This window comes from Cherax quadricarinatus, chromosome 15 (genome assembly GCF_038502225.1).
Source record: "Cherax quadricarinatus isolate ZL_2023a chromosome 15, ASM3850222v1, whole genome shotgun sequence".
Classification (NCBI taxonomy): Eukaryota; Metazoa; Arthropoda; class Malacostraca; order Decapoda; family Parastacidae; genus Cherax; species Cherax quadricarinatus.
In genome coordinates this window covers 4,512,452-4,534,664 of record NC_091306.1, presented here as the reverse complement: position 1 = coordinate 4,534,664, position 22,213 = coordinate 4,512,452, and the positions used below count along the sequence as shown (strand labels likewise).

The 22,213-nt window shown below is 37.5% G+C and overlaps 1 protein-coding gene across 2 annotated transcripts in view; it reads right to left on the bottom strand.

Moving 5' to 3' along the window:
* Nucleotides 1-15,801: 15,801 nt before the first annotated feature.
* Nucleotides 15,802-22,213, bottom strand: part of LOC128692132 (uncharacterized) — a 76,780-nt gene continuing 70,368 nt past the window's right edge. For both annotated transcript variants that reach the window (XR_008407547.2, XR_008407550.2), the window contains one exon: nucleotides 15,802-17,110. The gene's annotated coding sequence lies outside the window, so the exon portion shown is untranslated. The remainder of the gene's footprint in view (nucleotides 17,111-22,213) is intronic.

The window sequence follows — 22,213 nt, the reverse complement described above, 5'->3', positions numbered from 1 at the left end:
CGCACTGGGATGGTCCAATAGTGGAAAATATAGTCTCAACAATGCTTCAGAGTGTGTCAGGGAAGGATAGAGCCCGCCTCCTGGCAGTGAGAGCCCCTCATGCAGGGGATTTTCTGTTGGCTGTTCCCAACTCCAGCCTCGACCCACAGACCATCCGCATCGGTGTTGCCCTTCGACTTGCCGCCCCTATTCTCGCCAAGCACAGGTGTATTTGTGGCAGTGAAGCAGCAGACCGATTCGAGTACTATGGTCTTGTGTGCCGTAAATCCGAGGGAAAGATTGCAAGACATGAGGAGGTTAATAACATTATCATGAGGAGCCTCACAACAGCTGGATGCCCAGCAGTAAGGGAGCCACCCCAGCTATGCAGATCTGATGGCAGCCAGAAGCGTCCAGATGGTATCACCCTTCAAGCCTGGAGAGATGAGAAGCAGGTGGTGTGGGACTATACATGTGCATCTACCTTGGCAGATACCCATCTCCAATACACCAGGGAGGAAGGAGGGGCAGCCACCAGCTTCAGGGAGCCCCAAAAGTCTAGAAAATATAGAGAACTTGCCCATCATTATATGTTTGTTCCCATAGGCTCAGAGACCCTTGGCTCATAAGATAAGATCTTAGCGCTTCTTTTTGATTATAATAATAATAATCATAAGATAAGATAAGATTTCGTTCGGATTTTTAACCCCGGAGGGTTAGCCACCCAGGATAACCCAAGAAAGTCAGTGCGTCATCAAGGACTGTCTAACTTATTTCCATTGGGGTCCTTAATCTTGTCCCCCAGGATGCGACCCACACCAGTCGACTAACACCCAGGTACCTATTTGCTGCTAGGTGAACAGGACAACAGGTGTAAGGAAACGTGTCGAAATGTTTCCACCCGCCGGGAATCGAACCCGGGCCCTCCGTGTGTGAAGCGGGAGCTTTAGCCACCAGGCCTTAAATTCCTTAAGGAGCTGGGAAAAAGTCTCGTCAGGGTACCTAGGGATCCCAGGGCAGCTAGTTTTCTGTTCCAGCGGCTCAGTGTGGCTGTTCAAAGAGGTAATGCCTGCTGTATTTTGGGCACATGCCCAAGCTCTGAGGAGCTGGATGAGATTTTCGCCTGATAATCAGCGATACACACGTAACGTGTATCATATATGCCACCTTTATATCAACAATGTATCTCTTAAATCTTTTGCACCATATTATATAAAATAATCCTATTGGTAAAAAAAAAAAATAGGAAAAGATGGGGTGGTAGGGGAAGTGGAATATTCAAACGGCTTTGTAGCCATGTATAAACGTAAATAACCATTCTTACAGGATTCATTACCTTTGTACCTAGCTCAGTTATCAAAACTTTGGGGGCCCATTCCCTGGACCCATTACGTACCTCTGTAATCTGTAAATACCTTTGTAACTTGTCATGATTGTGACCAGACCTACCTCTAGTTCATTACCTTTGTAAATCGAGTTCATTACCTCTGTAACTTGTTCAGCTATCAAAACTTTGGAGTCCAGTCTCTGGACCAATTATGTACCTCTGTAATTATTTGACTACCGCCCACAGGATGGGTACCTGGTATGGGGTGCATAATAAACATATTAAACTAAACAAAATAACTTCAGGAAGAAATCCAAATATTCTTCCTTGAAGCCTTTTTATCCACTTCTCCGAGGCTATGGGTCCCACAATTTACACCAGAGGTGGACCCCATCCTATAAAAAAAATATGCTCTGCATACAAGGGGCTTTGGCATGTTGCACTGTAATAACTGTATTCCTTTGTACTTCACTATATCATGTTCAAATAAATAAATAAATAAATTTTTGCTATGTGGATTTCTACGGCTTAGGGGAAGCCGGTTGCTGACTCGGTGTAGCGTGGGCGTCTGGCTCTTCCGAGGATCAGGAGTACAGTCCACCTCACCTGTTTGAGAATTTTTTTTTCTCCACTCTTTTATTCTATACAAGAACTCTTATTTTCCTCCGCTGTATAGTCCTTGTGGCTTAGCGCTTCTTTTTGATTATAATAATAATAATCTTATTTTCCTCGCAATTCCTACCAAGCTTCGGGCACCAAGTCTTGTTTTTCACAGAAAAAGAGAATCCGGGCTCAATACGACGCCAAGTGTGGTGGCTCTATAAACCCCCAACAAAGAAGAAAGAAGCAAAAAGTGAGGAAGAAAAAGCAGCAGCAGCAGCGTGAGGGATACCTGGGGCAGCCAGCCTCACCAGTACTCTTTGCTAATATTTATCTCCTTTTCTGTATCTGCCAGAATTTGGACGATGTACCAACTGTGGGCATCAAGAGGAAGGGCTGAATGAGGCTTATGCTGAAGTGTCCCTTAATAACCTTAGCAGTAATTTCGTTGATTGATCGACATAATTACTGTGGCATCACTACAAGGTCATGACCATCTGAAATATTTAGAAGAATGATCAGAAAAATGTCAACATGAGAAGAGATGTAATGCAAAAAAAATAATCCGTGCGATTAGTGGATATAAACGGATAAAAGTGAGTCAAAGAGTGAATAGAAAGCAAGAAGAAAAGGAAGATAAAATTGGGGAACCTGTTATCATCATAAATTGGCAAGTTTGTCACGTTTTTGAGAAAAGTGTTATGTCCGGTAGTTGTGTAAGAGAACACTGTAAGAGAGTGCCACTGTAGTGGAGTGGCCACTACTTTATACTTTGTTACGTTACACAAAACTTTTGAAAAATGTATATTTAACCACAGATAAGCAAAATTAAAAATTAAAGCCATCTGGCACTCAAGGGGTTGGCTTCGATGCCGGGGGGGGGGGAGCTCTTAATCCAAGGAACTGGACTTATCCTTTCCCTTGGATCCAGCCCCAATGTCTTCCATCCCCCGGGTGCTATATAATCCCCCTATTTATAATGCACACTAGTGGGAATGCAGTTCAATAGCCAAGAACATTTGGCCAACCTGCTGCCGGTTCAACAGTTTTGGTCTATTTTCAGTACTGAAGTAGTTTGAAAATTTTCTTATACTGGGCTGGTAAAATTAGGGCATTAGGTTCTACACTATTGTTGGAATTTTAGGCCAATATTGAGTTTAGCTCCTTGGAGAAGTTATGTGATAACTTATTAATATTTTAAATTTTAAACCTATAAGGGTTGAATTCTTATTTTTATTATAATAATGACAATATAAAGTTTTAAGTGGCCGTTTCAATTTAGATTGTCTTATTTAATGCAGATTGTTAAATAGTTGGGTTCGGTTATGTCAAGATTACACTAAGCTAGATTCAGTTAAGGTAAGTTTCGGTTTTAATCCAACTCTGCCTAACCTAACCTAACCAAACCTAAATAACAAAAAAAGGAACAATACCGTGACTGGAACGATATTGTCTAACCGAACCTATCCTATCCTATTCTATTCAAACTCATACTAATCAACCTTAACCTAATGTAATCCATCCTAATCCAACCCAGGCTATGCTAAATATAACCTAATAAATATTCTTCATTAGTAATCACATTTACTATGGAGGGGAAAGGTACATCATTTTTACATCATTTAGCAAGTTTATTTAGGTACTGGTACACACAAATATGGTTACATAATTTGTCATACATAGCAGCATATGTATAGATTACATTGGATAACCCCAAAAAAGTTAGTGACTTATTTCCATTGGGGTCCTTGATATTTACCTAAATTACACTAACTAGACATTAGTCCATTAGAAATACCAGGTCACATATTTGTTCCACTGATTGGACAAGCACACATTTTACCATGCGTTCTTTGTCTCGTAAAGGTATTTATGTCTAGTATCTCACAAAATTAACAGTTTACACAAGAAATAACTATTTTTACCTGGGTTTAAATTCCTTGCCTGTATAGGTAAATGACTCAGTTTAACTGAATAGGGAAATTCTGTATTGACGAAGTTTTAATATAAGAAAAGGAGATGTAATGTGAATACTTGTGTAGTTGTACACTAATATTAACAACACCAGTTTTATGTGCAGTAAATACAATACACTTTGGATTTACTTTTTAAAAGGGGTTTCTGTGGGTTGTTACTAGGTGACTGTGGCCCCAGACCAACACAGGATGAAGTGCCCCACATTTTGAGTTCAGTATATGGTGTGGATACTGCCTTATTTCTAAAAATTTTAGTATACATACTGTATATATTTATAATGTGCACTATAATTGAAAGGTAATGATAAATCATTTTAATGATTATCACTACCATTGCAATAATAAATCTTCAAAGGAAATTTAGTGACTGACATGTTTTATTGGGCATAATATAGTTATTGCAATCTAAAAATGTTACCTGTAGAAATAAACAAATTCCATTTTCCTAGGCCTAGGATTTATAAATTAATACATTTCATAAAATAGTGTCATTACATAAAAATATCAAGGTAATAGAGTATCTTTACACAAGTGAGGTTAGTTGTAAATTTTTTCATATGCAACTACCTCTGGAAATTGAGCTTTATATACGTAACTAAAAGGTTCTTCTGTATCCAGTCTGACAAAATCTTGAGAACTGTATGTGAATATATTTTATATAAATACATCTCACTAAAATTTCATGATTTAGTTTTTATAACTGAAAAAGTGATGTTTCATTTTGTATTTCAGAGTAGATATGGTTGAAATAGAATTTTTGTTATGCATCTTGGCAGTAAGTCTGCTTTGGGGTATAACAAACCCCTTGCTGAAGAGAGCCAGTGTTGGTATTGAGGATATTCAGATGTCAAACCCAATATTACAGGTATGTGTTGGGATGATGTACACTGCTGTATTTAAAATACAATAATTATTTTTGTATTTCAGCTCATCCCCAAATTCATGGGAGGGGGTTATGTTCACAGGGGTCCCATAAGTCTAAAAATCTCTGATAATGCAGAATTTTGGCTGCATAATAAATTTTGAATTTCAGTTCATTAAATGTTTTAAGAGACCATATCCCTCTTATTATACAGTATCAGTTTAGGCCATTAATTACATGGGCACTGGCAGAAAACTTGTGGGTGATTAAATCTTCTACATTTGTGGATTGTCTGTCATTGAAAGCATTGGTAATCTGATTCTGCAAATAAGGAACCTTTTAAATTTGATCGGGTGAATGCATTGGCATACACAAAAGTATGTACTGTAGTGATTGAATGATACTGTTGTTGTATTTCAATGTTAGCCTACAGTCACTGATGAGAGTAAGAAGCATAGTAATCTGCTGAACAGTTTCAATTTTTTTCTTAAGGCATTCATGTATTTGAATTCATGATTAAATAAAGAAATAATGCCACTTGATTGCCCTGCTTTGTATGAAAGAACTATGTATACTAGTATGTACAGTACATATGATTTTTGGTACTGTAAACCTTTGATATAATGGGCTTATAAGAGGGAATGGTTGGTCAGTAATGATGTGTGGTGGATAGAGATGAGATTTTGTTCTAATTGTAATAATGGACAATACTGTAAATAACATTGTCCAGTGTTTCTGAATCGGCCGAACCAGGGTTAACTTATCTAGGGTTAACTTATCCAGAAGTCTCTATAGACAAGCTGGTGGTTAAGTAATTATGAGAATCTTAGAGTATTGAATAGTATGTTTTTTTTTATTTAACAGAAGCTGTGAAGAGATAAAATTATAATTGTACCTAATTTTCAGGAGTATAAATTTTACTATGGTTGAAGAATATTGTGTTGTTTTACAGACCCTGTGTGAAGTGAAATTTCTAGCTTCACGGCTCAGTTATGTTTGTCCTTTTCTGCTCAATCAACTGGGAAGCATCCTTTTTGTATACTCCTTGGGTGCTACCGACCTCTCGCTGGCTGTCCCGCTGAGCAACAGTCTGACATTCCTAGTGACTACCATAGCCGGCTGTTGCCTTGGGGAAGAGACCACTAGTAAGATGACATGGGTTGGAGCTACTTTAGTCTGTGCTGGGGTTGCTTTGTGTGTTCTTGACAAAACTCAGCAATGAAGTTTTCTTTTTTATTTAACATTACATATTTCATTAAAAAGATTGCTTCAAATCCTGAATGGAGATATTACACAGTAATGGCTCAAGTTAGGATGTACTACAAGTTTGGGTAATAAAAGGAAAAGAGATTACAAATGCTGTGCACTACTTGCTTACCAAATTTTTTACCATAATTAACTAAATAAAAAAAAAAATTCTCACACATTTGCCTCAAAAGAAAGGCACTAAAAGTGATGCTCCTTAGGCTGATAGCCTTAGTGCCTGTAACTGTCAAGTCCCTTATCTTTTTATCCGAGAATACTGTACTGTATTTTTATTATTTGTAAGTTTGTGTGAGGAAAAGGATTTTACTTTACTAGTTCTCTCTACAGCATTATTACAGCTGAAAGTCCTGAATAAAGATATTTTTATCAAACGTTAAAATATTGAATAACTTTCAGCAGGGCAGAACCACCCTGAATCAGAACTTGTAATTCAGAGGTAACATTAACTAAATGTTAGTTTTCTTGTAAATTTTAAATGGCATTGAAGATGCTTTATGATCCATACATGTTTCTTGCTTGTGTTTAAATGTAATAATTAAAGAGAGTTAACAAACTAGAAAGAAGATTATATTCCTCAGAAATTTTTGTCAGATATTTAGGTAATAAACATATATCATCAATGATTGATGAAAAATCATAGTACAAAACCTTACACTTGAGCTAATGTGGCCCACTACTCACTTAAGAATATTTTTCAACAGAGTTTTACTGTTAAGATTTATTATGTGGAGCAAAATATAATTCAGTATACTATATTACATTGGTCCAGAACAGTTAACATTTGCTATTGTGGATCATAAGAGAGTACTGCTATGTAGCTCCATTTTGACAATCATCTGACTGGATTACCAGAAGACTTAGGAAATCCAGCACACTTTATTGGTGAACTGTTTATAGTGTTAAATCACATGCTACATACAGTACAACACCTAACAGTGTCTTTCACACACATGAATTTTAATCAACATTTTCAACTACAAAAGATTTAAGAATGTTATAATTATGCACGGATCTCATCAGTTGCTAATAAGCGAAAATAAGTCATTAACCAAGAGACTCGATTTGGGTAAAAGAAATATAAGGTTGTGGTTTTCTAGTCTTTCAGTTTCTCTCGGGTTGTGAGAGGCCCTCTCCGTGTTTGTATACAAGCCACTCATTATGTTTTATATTGTCATGTCATTAAGTGCCTTCTTAATTTTCATAAACAATTTATGGCAGTTCTAACTAACACACCATAGTATTGTACTTTTTTTTTTTTTTCCTCAGAATCGCTTGTAATTGGCCACTAAGAGATACTGTAGTTAAATTCTGAGCCCAGTTCATCTATTATTAATTCTGCCTTTGAATCTAAGCAGTTTCATGTGGAATGTAAATATATTATCATACAGGCAATCATGTATATTTCACTTATTTAATCATTATCATATTTTTAATGCTCCATATTACACCTTAAATATAAATAAGTAGTGTACAGTATATTGAATGCCTTATACATGTATACTGGGAAGTTGTGAAGAGATGCATGAGAGTATACAAAAACCAAAGTTTTATTTATTTTTGATCAACCAAATATACTATTTATGCATGGCCCTTGCAAGTTTAGCACTCACTCTTAGGAATGTAATAAAAAACAAATATTATATAAAATTAGTTTGCTAAAAGTATAGGTGCTTTGTAAGTCTTTTCTATAATCATGATAAATATTATTATTAAAATTATAAAACAGTATTTGGAGACCTTTTTTTTTTTTTTTTTGTCAGGAATTAAGAGGATTTTGAATACGTATTTAAGCTAGAAAAGTACCATACTTGGTAAATATTAGATGCTTACTGAAACTTCAAATGTCAAGATTTTGCTGCTACAAAATTAAGATATTCTGTGTATATGTATGTATGTTGCATCATTACGGTTATCCATCCATATATGACTGTCCTTCCGGCTGTTAAATAGCGGCATAACATTTGCCTATAAATGATTACAGTTTTTCATAAGTAGTACAGCTTGTAATTGATAGTCTCTTGGTTTTGCACATACACACCTCAGATACTGAAAAGCTTAGTGTTAACTATGTATTAGCACCATCGTATTCAGCAAAACTAAACACGTTTTCAAAAATCTGCATTATTATATAAATACAATGACACTAAAATATGAAATGTAGTAAGGCGAGAGAAAAATTGAAAGTTCTCAACAAAATACAGTTGATCATCCTATAGCATATTGTTATTGGTAAGCACTGATATAACACACTGTTTTCATGCATTTGCTATAAACACTATTTATAGATAATACAGTTAAGTTTTTTCTAACCAGTTATCTTAGGGGTTATATAGGTTTTTGTTTTGGTCCAGGAATGCAATAGACTGAAATTAGATAGTTTTAGTTTAGTTTAATATCTCTTATTATGCACTCCATACCCATCGTGTGGGCGGTAGTCAAAAGATTAGAGGTACAGAAAAAGTGTAAATGGTGCTGCTAAAATATTTCTGCAGATATATAACGGAAATTTACTAGTGCTTAAAAGGTTCACAGTGGTTGTGTACACACTTTACACTATGCATTAGGATCCTAACTTACGACATCAGTATGTCGCCGTAAATTCATTGTAGGTTGAATGTTTGGTACTCAGAACCTATTTTCCGCATGAAACAAAGTAAAATTGATTAATGCATTCCCAAGCCCTAATTTTCTGCATCTTATTTCGGTTAATTTTTTCCACAAGAAATTTTTACCAAATCTTTTACCTTCGGTATACCTTTTCAACATTTCTGTGCTTTGCATGTGGTAATTATATAACAAATTAAATACTGTTTATTAACACTTGTGTAAAAGTATTTACCTGGTATGTTTATTATGTCTTGCTCACTGGAAGAGCTGTTTCTTGATTATTTTTTGCTTTATAAGCAGTTCCCATCATCAGAAGTGCAATTCAATTGTTTAAGTAATTAATCTGCTCCAGAGTGCTAATGTCATAAGTAAGTTGGTACACCATAAGTCAGGGTCCTACTGCATCAGTGGTGGTTGTATCTATAGAATTCTTTATCAGAAGAAAACAGGTGTATATAAAATGATTTATGTACTGTATTGTTGTGTATCTATTTAAAATTAAATTGCACCATTTTTAATGATGTTATCTAAATTGTGATATTTGATTTACTCCATTAATGTGTAAAAATGGAATACACATCACAGGGTTTCTTGTGCTGTTAATAGTAATGCATCTTTTAATGTTTATCATCTTTGGCATATAAGTCATTAGTTATAATACAAATGTTATGGAAATTTACCAGACTTTACTCTTATAGTTTAGTAGTCTAGTCTTCATTTCAAAATGTGTTGACCTTTGGATATTTTATTTTTCCTTGTATAAATTACATATTTTTGCTAGGTTATTGTGCTGGATATTTTATTTTTCCTTGTATAAATTACATATTTTTGCTAGGTTATTATTGTGCTGTATGTAAATACATACTGTATATAAATATGTATGTATGGATGTATACATGTATGGATGTATGTAAACTACAGCATAATAGCAATGTATCAAATCAATTAAAATCCATTTTTGTGTGTGTTTGAAAAAATACATATAATTTTATAATGATATTTAGGCATATATATTATCTTAACAAGTACATGTATATCACTTGCATAATTAACTGGTGGCACACTTACATCTATGTACTGCACCATTTTAAGTTGTAATGTATGTTGCTATGTTCCAGATCAGTTATTCCTTGTTATATGCAAGCTTATGCTATGGAATTCACTGTTATATGTCCTATTACTATTAGTAATTCTGTATACGCAGTATAAATTCGCCATACGCAGTCAGTGCGGCTCCTCAAATGCATTGAAAGTTCTTACTGTGTTTAATTAGGTGTTGATGCTGTTGCCTGGATTGCCCATGGCCTAGAATGGGCCATAGGTATTCCATGTAGTAGATACATTCTAGGCTTATGGCTTGGAATGCATTTACTGCATAAAGTGAGGAACACGATAATGTTAATTTAACATGGACACTATTTTTAATAGATTGGTATACAGTTGGACCCTTGTATCCTTGGGAGGATATGTTCCAAGGACCTGCCATGGATGCTGAAACTGTGGATAGTAGCATACCCTATATATAAGTAGTCCTCTATAAGGGGGGCTCCTTATCATGGTGAAGAGGCTCTTGGGATGAGGAATTAGACCTCTTGGTTTCCTTCCTCAGACTGAACCTAATTACCCCCCCAATTCCTCCTTCCCTAGCCAATCCTCCTGGTGCAATAGAACCACAGAGCAACTCCTCAATTTTAAGCAGAAGAGAGTGGTCACCCGCTGTCATCCATGACACTAAACGCACTTGCTAGCGGGATTATGTTTCTACCATTACTTCAGCTTCCTCTGAGTGCAGTTTGGAAAAAAGTACGGAAACTGAGTGGTAAATACTCTCCCAACGTGGCTCCTGTTCTTCGGGTTGCCGGTGTCGCTATAGCAAACTCTTTTTGATGCCACCGAAATTGGTAATCATCAGGGGCTTTATCTATGTCCCTGTTTCTTTTCTCCAAGTCTGCCAGAGTTAGAGCCCTTTAAATTTTCTATCAGAGAAGAATCTTTAATGTGCCTTTTACACTTCTGGAACTGGAGGCACACTACGCTTTCTCATCATCGGCAGCTGGGCCTGACAGCATTCATAACCGTATGCTACAGCATTTACATCAGTCAGCCCTTGTTGTACTCTTACAACTTTTTAATCTTATTTGGTTGCAAGGAGTTTTTCCCCACCTGTGGAAATCTGCCATTGTTCTTCCTTTCCGCAAACCGAGTACTGTGGGAAATGATGCCTCCCACTATCGTCCCATTGCTCTTACCAGTGCAGTTTGCAAGGCGATAGAATGTCTGGTAAATAGATGTTTGATGTGGTATTTAGACACGCAATAGTCTCTCCACTAGTCAATATGGCATTCGTAAGGGCCGTTCTGCCATTGACCCCTTACTACGCTTGGATACGTGTTTATAATGCCATTGCTAATAACCACTCGGTTATTGCCATCTTTTTTGACCTTGAGAAGGCATATGACACACCTTGGAGATATAAATCTTGGCCTAGGCCCATGCCTTAGGCCTCCAAGGCAATCTACTGTTTTTCCTTAAGAACTTCTTAACTGAGAGAGATATCTGTGTTCAGGTTAATATGCTTTCCCAGACTTTGTCCAAGCTGAAGGTGTACCCCAGGGATGTGTTCTGAGCACAACACTTTTTCTCCTTTCTATAAATGATCTGGCATCTATTCTTCCCTCTAATATTTGGTCATCACTCTGTTGATGACTTTGCTATAGCTTGTGCAGGCACTGAGTCGCCTCATTGCAGTTTCTCTCCAGCATGCGGTCAGCCAGTTTCCAGTTGGACCATTACTCGTGGATTTAAATGTTCTAGTACCAAAACTCTCCAAATTACTTTCACTAGATGTTCTGTTGTCTCTGATCATCCATTGTACCTATATGGCTCTCGTATCCCAGAATGTGATACGGTCACGTTTTGACCGTCTGTTATCCTGGAGACCTCACATTACCTCTCTGAAGGCAACTTGTCATAGCCAGCTGAACCTCCTTAAAACCCTCGCTCATCTTTCACGAGAGTGGGGGCTGATCGTAGAACTCTCCTTCGATTACATTCAACCCTCATTTTATTGAAATACTATTATGGTGACCTGATATATTCAGCGGCCTCTCTTGTAACTCTTTCTAGCCTTAATCCCGTCTATCACCAGGGATTGTTTATGCCTCGGTGCTTTTTGCTCTTCACCGGTTGAGAGCCTCTATGCAGAAGCGAATATTCCATCCTTGTCCGATCGCCGTGATGCTAATTGCCATCACTGTTATGTTTGCTCTTGTGACCCTATTTACTCCATCTTTTCTCTTCACCTACATTCGCTCTTGTCTTCTCTTCAGTTACCACCTTTCTATGTTCACATAACATCTCACTTTTCTCTACCCCCTTGGGAAGTTCCAACAGTTTGTGTGTTCTTTCCCACTGCCATGCGTGAAAGCCCAACTGCCTACGGTGGCTTCTCACTCTTTTTCTTAACCACTTCTGATCTTATTCTCATGCCATCGCAGTGTACACCGATGGTTCCAGGTCTTCTGATGGCATTGGATTCACAGCAGTGTTTCCAGACAGTGTCATGCGAGGGCATTTATTATCCTCGGCTAGCATGTATGCCATTCTTGTAGCACTTATCCGTACTGCATCTTTGCCTGTGTCACCACTTGTGGTCATTTTAGACTACCTTAGTGCTTTACAGGCTATAAGAAAATTTGATGCACCTCATCCCCCGGTTCTTCACATCCAACTTTGGTTTGCAATATCTCCAGCAAGCACAGATAGTTTTTTGGTTGGGTTCCCGGTCATGTTGACATACAGGCCAGTGAGCAGGCAGACACGGGCAATGAACAGGCAGACTGCTGCGCAGTCAGCAGTTCATGACCTCCCAGTTTCATGTAGAGGTGTTCCAGTCACAGGCTATTTTTCCGTAATTGCTACCCACCTTCGCACCCGTTGGTTTGATCTGCTACATAACAAATTACATTCTATTAAACCAAGTATAGGTTTCTGGCTGTCTTCTTGTCATCAGTGTTGAGGTTGGGAGACTACACTCTCCTGTCTTTGCATTGGCCACACTCGGCTTACTCATGGGTATCTCGTGGAGGGGTGCCTTGTTCCGCTCTGCGAGACTTGTCAGGTTCTAGTTTCTGTTAGCCCAGTCTATCAACGAGCACACAGAATTTACCTCCAATGTCATCACCGCTCTACTGCCCTCACTTTACTTTCCCTTCTTGCTGATGGACTCTCCTTGACTCGTTGACAGCAACTGATTCATACACAATACACAAATAACCCGCACATAGAGAAGCTTACGACAACGTTTCAGTCCGACTTGGACCAAGTTAGACCGAAACGTCGTCGTAAGCTCCTCTCTTCTATGTGTGGGTTATTTGTGTATCGTTCCAGTCACGGTATTGTGCCTTTTTTTGTTATTTAGCAACTGATTGACTGCACAAACTCTGATGATGCCTCTAGCACTCCTCACAGCCCTTTCTACCTCAGTCTCTTGCTACCCTCTACCCCTACACTATCCACTACACTCCATGACCTAATACCCCTGCAAGCTTCCTTGCCCTACTGTGCTGTATGACCCTTCTAGGTTTAGCACTTCTTTTTGATTGTAATAAAGTTCTATATGTACCTATTATAAAGTTTAATTGATGGGAAGCACTTCACAGCTTCTCTTAGGCTTTGAAGAACTGTCAGCTTTTCTACTTTTGCACTTTGGGGCTGTTATGCAAAATTATTCTTGGGCCACAGTAAACTGTAGATAACTGAAACCACATATACCGAATCGGTGGATAGGGGGTTCTACTGTAGTTAAAAAAATAATTTAACTTGCATATTAAGTGCTTTATAAATAAATGCAGTGAAGAAAAGTTCAGTAGGAAAATAAACACGAAGAATTTATCTTGTGCACCAGTTAGTCAGGCACATTCCTATAATTTTAGGCACGCCAAACTGTGATGCTTGTGCCAAATTCATTGTTTAAAGGTTAGAACATGCAAATTAGCAAAAAGCTTAGTGTTACAATAAAAGTGCAATACAGGGAGTCCTCACTTTGTTCTAGATATATTTTTAAACCACATTTGCAAGTTTCCACAAAGGTGCAGCCCCAAAAAATTGGTTGTTAACCCTTTGACTGTTTTCGACGTATAAATACGTCTTACGAGCCAATGTTTCTGGCGTATATATACTCAATAATTCTAGCGGCTTCAAATCAAGTGGGAGAAAGCTGGTAGGCCCACATGTGAGAGAACGGGTCTGTGTGGTCAGTGTGCACCACATAAAAAAAATCCTGCAGCACACATTGCGTAATGAGAAAAAAAAAAAACTGATCGTTTTTTTGGAATAAAATGCCGACTTTGAGGTGTATTTTCGTATAGTATTTATCGTTGTATTCGCGTTTTCATGGTCTTAGGTGATAAAATGGAAAACATATTACAGAAATAGTGATGATTTTCATTACTTTTACGATGAAAACGACCTTGAAACTGAGCTCAAAGTAGCGGAAATGTTCGATTTTTACCAATGTTCAAGAGTAAATAAATCACACCACACGTCCAATACACATCAACTGGGGAGTCTAATATTCTTTCACTAGTGCACTGATATTATTTATACAATTTTTACAATAATGCAGTCATCTGCATAACAGTAAATTTTGTATTTTTTTGTATGAATAAAAAATCAAAATAGAAAGCAATAATAATATAAGAGGGGCCTAGAGATGACTAATGAACAGAGCATATGTTATTTTAGTGCCACGAATGTCTACCTTGTTTATTCTGGACCCTATTTTGAAATTGGCATCTTTTTCATTTTGCGTGAAATTGGCCAAATTGCCAATTTCTGACCACCATATTGGGTAGTCCAAATTAGTAAATGGGAGGTTTCTTGTACTCAGCTGATAGATAAAATGGAGTTCTAAAGAAATAGCTATGAGTTTGGTCCACTGGAACAATGGAATTGGCTGAAAATTGGGCTCAAAGTCGGCGAAATCGCCGATACGCATATGTCGCCGAGACCGCTAACTTCGCGGGAGCATAATTCCACGAGTTTTCGACCAAATTTCGAACTTTTGGTGTCATTACCATCGGGAAAAGATTCTCTATCATTTCATAAGAAAAAATAATTTTTTTTTTTTCAAAAATTGAGCAACATAGAATGACAGTTTCAGAGGGGCCTGAAACAGTCAAAGGGTTAATTGTTAATAAAATGCTGTTAAATATCTAACCCCTAAACTGTCCAAACGTTGATCTACATTCGCTCGCATAGTGCTCCGAACGTAGATCTGTTTTTTTTTTTTTTTACATGCTTTCAAATGAAAATCAAGGTCGGAGCGCTATGCATGTAAACATAGAGCTACATTTGGACAGTTTAAGGGTTAATGGAAAGCACAACTCTGAGCCCCACATTGTTTGATCATCTGACCAATAGCTGACCATAATTTTTAAAGGGGTGGACCGGTAAGCCAGCAGAAGGCCTCTGTCAGATGACCAAAAGCTCCAGTGGCAGGTCATCATCTGATTAAGACCCACATCAGGAAACGCTTGTTCCTGTTTCCTGACAAACCTTACCTAACCATCTGACGGGCAGGATAGCGGGGGTGAATGTTAAGTGCAAGGGGGTCATATAGAAGATTCCTCTCTTGAAGTCTCGATTGGTTGTTGCTTTGTCGAAGGCTTGAAGATACAGTATTGAGGGTAGAAAAAAGAAAAAATGAACCAAGTGATGAGTTTTTTTTATGAGCGTCAGCTGCTTGATTTTTAAATGTTTATACGGTAGTATACTATATATTGAAATAAACAGAATAAAGGAAATCAGTTTGAATACTGGTCAGAGAGCCCATTGTAAGTCCGAGGCATCAGTAAAAGAGTACATCGCTAAGTGAGGATAGGCTGTACACAAATTATTTTCCAAACTGCTGGGCAATTTTTTTGACTTCTCTTTATCTGCAAATTAACTCAACTTGGTTGGGTTGTCCTGGCACATTCCTCGACAGCTTTAACCATTAGAGAATTTACTTACATTGAATGGCCTATTTTGTTAAGAGTAGTTTCTATATGAGGAGAAAATAATTGCATACGATATGCAGTAACGGTTATATTCATCAGATACTTTATGTTGAGTAGAAAATGCATATTGCAGTATTTTGATTCTGCATTTAGCTGATAGAACTTCACTATTAGCTGCTGTGTTGTGTTTAAAATTAACTTTTATTGCATTTTACATGTAGTTGTATAGGCATATGATGAAAGTATCTGTATATTTTGTGCAGTAATTCATTTAAGTAGATGGTGATTTAAATAGTACAGTAGATGATTAATCTATAGTTTATTAAAATGTTACACTGTAATGCCATAGTATAATTTTAATGGCAGTGTCACATTTGATCACTTGATATTTTGAGTGTAAGCTTTGATTCTGTCATGATGGTACTGTAACTAGTTTGTAATAATGAGCATTTTAGATAAACATTTGGCACATGTTAGAATACTGGTCAGTTTCATTGACCTTTTTCTCGTGTCCTGTACCATAAAAATAGTCTAGGAGGAGCTACACAGATAAAAAGAAATGTTTATTTGGAAAGTGACAGCACTTTCCCAAATCATAGTTAAATTTTAATGCTTTGACTTTAGAAGTAAAAAAAATTGATAAGAGAAACCAGCTAAAGAAAACTCTTTTAATACAGCTTCATAAAATGTCACCATAAGGAATTAATGTTTGTCAGTTATGGAAGCATTAGTGCAGTAAGTGATTTGTATGTGCTAGTACTCATCTTTATTCCTCTCCCTTGCATCCAAGATTGTTATCTCAGGGCTTAGTCAAGTATTATTAATATTTATTGGAAAGTAAGAGAACCGAGTTGCATTTTGAGTCTAAAGATGATTGCTTTATTTTCTAATATTTTTGTATATATTATATGTATGTAAACACCAGTATGATATTGATACATGTAAATTTATTGTTACCCATCATTCCTAGCTCTAGACTGCTCATAAAGATTTATTTCCACATGATACAATATTTGTACAGAAATGGGTAACACTTGGTTCCACATGCAGAAATCCCATGGTTATGCAGGTCATTTCAGGCAAGCTTAAGCCTAACTTAAGAGTACAGTGGCAATAAATGTTAGTAAAGGTCTTAGTGCTAGGAATTGGAGCACTTTTCACTTCCTCGAATCAAAATGCATTACCTCTCATTCCCCAGTTGCTGTATGATCCCTGCAGATTTATTTATAATAAAAAAAAAAAAACTGAACCTACAAGGGTCATACAGCGCCAACATATTTACTTAGCATTTGCCCAGTGATAATAGGTTATAATCCTGGCCCTAGAACTTTGACTTAAAAAATATATGTTGTCTAACAGTTTGAATTGTATGGCTAGATTTGTATAAAAGTATATTTTCACAAGGCTGTATTTTCTCCAGCTAATGCAGCATTGAAGCACAGTATTGTAGCTTATTTAGCACACTGGCCACCTCCCACCAAGGCAGGGTGACCTGAAAAAGAAACAAAAGTTTTTCTTCTTTTTATATACATACACCTACCATCCAACTTACGACCTGCTCAACATACGACCACTCGACTTACGACCGTGTTTTTTATGCCAAATTTCTGGGAAATAAACAACTATTTGTGTTGTACACAGTGTTTATCCTAAACCTTACAGTATAAAATACAGTACTAACAGCATAAAAAGTGAAGTAAAACATGAAATACGAAAATAAAACAATATAGTCATTACAAAAAATGTGATGATATTCAGTAGTAAAGTTCGACTTGCATCCATTTTGACTTATGACCGGTTGGTCGGAACCGAGCTCAGTCGTAAGTCGGATGGTAGGTATAGAAATTTATACAGGAGAAGGGGTTACTAGTTCTTTGCTCCCAGCATTTTAGTCTCCTTTTATGATATGCATGGCTTACAGAGGAAGGATTTTTCTCCACTTCCCCCATGGAGTACAGTACTGTATATTATTATTATAATCAAAAAGAAGCGCTAAGCCACAAGGGTTATACAGCACAGTACTGTATATCTATACTAAAAGGAAATGACAGTGAAGTGTGTGTACAGATGAAAAAATGTGATGTTTATTCTTATCAAAATGAGTACACTACTGTACAGGTATGTACTTATAAGGCCATGAAAAACTGAGCTGCAGGAATGGTTGCGAGTTGCATAGACCATTTACCATTACTTAACATGCTTGATGATGGTGTAAACTGCCCATTGGACCTGGAGCATATTGGTTTAGGTATATTTGCAGGTAATTTTAATTTTATTGTAATATACTGCATATACATGGCTTAGCACTTCTTTTTGATTATAATAATAATACTGCATATACATGTATAAATGCAAATTACAATTACAGTGGACCCCCGGCTAACAATATTTTTTCATTCCAGATGTATGTTCAGGTGCCAGTACTCACCGAATTTGTTCCCATAAGGAATATTGTGAAGTAGATTAGTCCATTTCAGACCCCCAAACATACACGTACAAATGCACTTACATAAATACACTTACATAATTGGTCGCATTGGGAGGTGATCGTTAAGCGGGGGTCCACTGTATATATATATAATACAATATATATATATATATATATATATATATATATATATATATATATATATATATATATATATATATATATATATATATATATATATATATATATAATTATTATTATTATTATAAAAAAAGAAGCGCTAAGCCACAAAGGCTATACAGCGCTGCATATATATACAGTGGACCCCTGCATAACGATCACCTCTGAATGCGACCAATTATGTAAGTGTGTTTGTACGTGTATGTTTGGGGGTCTGAAATGGACTAATCTACTTCACAATATTCCTTATGGGAACAAATTCGGTCAGTACTGGCACCTGAACATACTTCTGGAGTGAAAAAATATCGTTAACAGGGGGTCCACTGTATATTGTAAAATCATCATCTTTCAACAAACTGACCATATCCCACCAAGGCAGGGTGGCCCAAAAAGAAAAATGTTTCTTTTTAACTTTAATAATGTATGTATACAGGAGAAGGGGTTACTAGCCCCTTGATCCCGGCATTTTAGTTGCTTCTTACGACACTTGTGGCCAGGTGGGTTTAGGATGTTTTTGCAGGTACATGTATACAGCAATATAATACAGTGGAACCTTGGTTTTCGTTTGCCCTAGTTTTCGCTGAATTCGGTTTTTGACGACTCTTTCTCGTCAAAATTTTGTCAGTTTTTGTTCATCACCTCAGTTTTCATCCCATACACGTGTTCCGAGTCAGTCTGGCTTTGTTTCTCGTCAAGTGAACACTACCCAGCGCGTTCATACAAAACATTTCGTAATAATCTGTTGTTTATTGAGTGCGACTGCTAAATAAGCCACCTTGGGGCCAGTACATTCATTACCTTAAAATAGTATTCGTAGTCTTAATGTAGGGTGAGAGGCGAGTAGTACTTGTTTGTAGGAAGTCAGGTGTATGTAGCCGGTAGATGTAGTCTGCCTGGTTACACAGCTGCACCTACCTACCTACATAGCTACATGATATTTAATGTGGCCCAGAGCCATATTATTACCATCGACATACCATGTTCACCGAGTTTAAGCATTTCTAACAACTACCGTTAGATGCCATCATAAACAAGGGAAAAGTAATGTATATAATTCATGGCAAGAATTGTAAACAAAAGCATTGTGACTGGGCCAACGCAGATTCACACACTTTCTTTGGTGCTGGACCAATGAAAATGTAATGTTTTCCCTCCACCCAATTACCACACCTCCATAGCACAAATATAGCATGTTCATATGCTACGTAACGTGTTTCTTATAATCTTGAAGAAAATATCATAGATGGATTAACCCCTTGACTGTCTAAACCCCAAATCCTGAGGTGTCTCCTTGTGTCAAAAATTTTTCGAAAAAAAAAAAAAAACTTATGGAATGATAATCTTTTCCTGATGGTAATGACACCAATTATTATAATAAAAAAAGAAGTGCTAAACCACAAGGGCCATACAGCGCTGCAGGGCAGGGAAGGAAGCGAGAGTATCGGGTGGCAAAAGGCAGAGGGATTAGAGAGTTACGGAGGACAGTGGATAGTGCAGGGGTAGAGGATAGCAAGATATTGAGGTAGAAAGAGCTGTGGGGAGTGCTAAAGGCATCATCATAAGAGTTTGTGGAGTAAATCAGTTGTTGTCAAAAAGTCAATGAGAGAGTTCAGATTAACCCTTTGAGGGTTTCGGACGTACGTACTAGTACGGAATACGACCCAGGGTTTTTGACGTACTAGTACGCCTAAATTCTAGTGCCCTCAAATCTAGTGGGAGAAAGCTGGTAGGCCTCCATATGAAAGAATGGGTCTGTGTGGTTAGTGTGCATGGTATAAAAAAAATCCTGCATCACACAGTGCATAATGAGAAAAAAAAAACTTTGACCGTTTTTTTGGAATAAAACAGTGACTTTGCACTGTATTTTCGTATGGTATTTATTGTTGTAATCTAGTTTTCTTGGTCTCATTTTATAGAATGGAAGCCATATCATAGAAATTGAGATGATTTTGACTGGTTTTACAATGAAAAGTACCTTGAAATTGAGCTCAGAGTAGCAGAAATGTTCGATTTTTACCAAAGTTCAAAAGTAAACAAATCATGCCAAGTGTTCAATACACGTCAACTGGTGAGTCTAATATTCTTTTGCAAGTGCGCCAATATGATTCATACCATTTTTTACACTAATGCAGTAGTCTGCATAACAGTAAGTCTTCTATTTTTTGTGAGAATAAAAACTCAAAGTGGAAAGCAAAAGAATGTAAGACGGGCCTTGAAACGTGACTAATGAACAGAGGAAATGTCATTTTAGTGCCAGGAATGTATTTCTTGTTTGTTCTGGACCCTATTCGGAAATTGGCATCTTTTGAAATTTGTGTGAAATTGGCAAAATTGCTAAATTCTGACCACTGTACTGGATAGTTGAAATTGGTAAATGGGTGGTTTCTTGCACTCATTCAATTGAAAAAATGGAGTTCTAGCGAAATATTCATGTTTTTTGTCGATTAGTACAGTGGAACTGGCGGAAAATGGGGCTCAAAGTGGGCAAAATCGCTGATCCGTAAACATCGCCGAGACCGCTAACTTCATGAGAGCATAATTCCATAAGTTTTCCATCAAATTTCATATTTTTGGTGTCATTATGATCGGGAAAAGATTCTCTATCTTTTCATAAGAAATTTTTTTTTTTTTTTTTTAAATTTGTCCGTTCCTGAGAATGAGTCTCGGAGAGGGCCTGTCGACCCTCAAAGGGTTAAAGGAGGGCCTGTCAGCAAGAAGGGAAGGTAAAGAGAGCAGCAGAGCGGAGACAACAATGGAGGTAAGTTCTGCGTGCTCGTTGATAGAGTGGGCAGTCTAACAGAATGTGGCTAACAGATACTGGAACCTGACAATTCTCAGAGAGAGGAACAGGGCGCCTCTCCATGAGATACCCGTGAGTAAGACGAGTGTGGTCAATGCGAAGACGGGAGAGAGTAGTCTCCCAACTTTGACACTGATGACAAGACGACGGTCAGTAACCTAGACTTGGTTTAACCCTTTCAGGGTTCACAGGCCCTTTCAGAGACTTGTTCTCAAGGTCTCCCAAATTTCAACAAAAAAAAAAAAACTTATGAAAAGATAGAGAATCTTTTCCCAATCATAATGACACCAAAAATATGAAATTTGATGGAAAACTTACGGAATTATGCTTTTGCAAAGTTAGCGGTCTTGATGTTGTTTATGCATCAGCGATTTTGCCCACTTTGAGCCCTATTTTCAGCCAATTCCAGTGCACTAGTCGACAAAAATCATACCTATTTCGCTAGAACTCCATTTTTTCTATCGACTGAGTACAAGAAACCACCCATTTACCGATTTCAACTATCCAATACAGTTGTGATGAATGGTTTGAAAAACCGACAAGTTGAAGATTGAGACACTTACGCAACATATGGGAATCTTTATTCAGGAAACATTTCGCCACACAGTGGCTTCATCAGTCCGATACAAAGTAGAAAGGCGTAAGGAGAGGAGGAGTTTGAGGTAATCAGTCCCTCAGCCTGGAGTCGATGTGTTCAGTCCATCAATCTTGCAGAATGTACAGCATAGGGCCGTAGACGTGGCTTATATACTGTAGTGAGGTGAGGCGAAGCAGGAGGTGAGGTCATAGTGGTACCATCCACTAGTCGAAGTAGGTCTTCGTCCAAAGGTTGGACAAGTGTTGAAGAATTCTTTGTAACAAGATCCCATGATGCTGCAGTGTCAGACAGTTGTGATGAATGGTTTGAAAAACCGACAAGTTGAAGATTGAGACACTTATGCAACATACGGGAATCTTCAAACCATTCATCACAACTGTCTGACACTGCAGCATCATGGGATCTTGTTACAAAGAATTCTTCAACACTTGTTCAACCTTTGGACGAAGACCTACTTCGACTAGTGGATGGTACCACTATGACCTCACCACCTGCTTCGCCTCACCTCACTACAGTATATAAGCCACGTCTACGGCCCTATGCTGTACATTCTGCAAGATTGATGGACTGAACACATCAACTCCAGGCT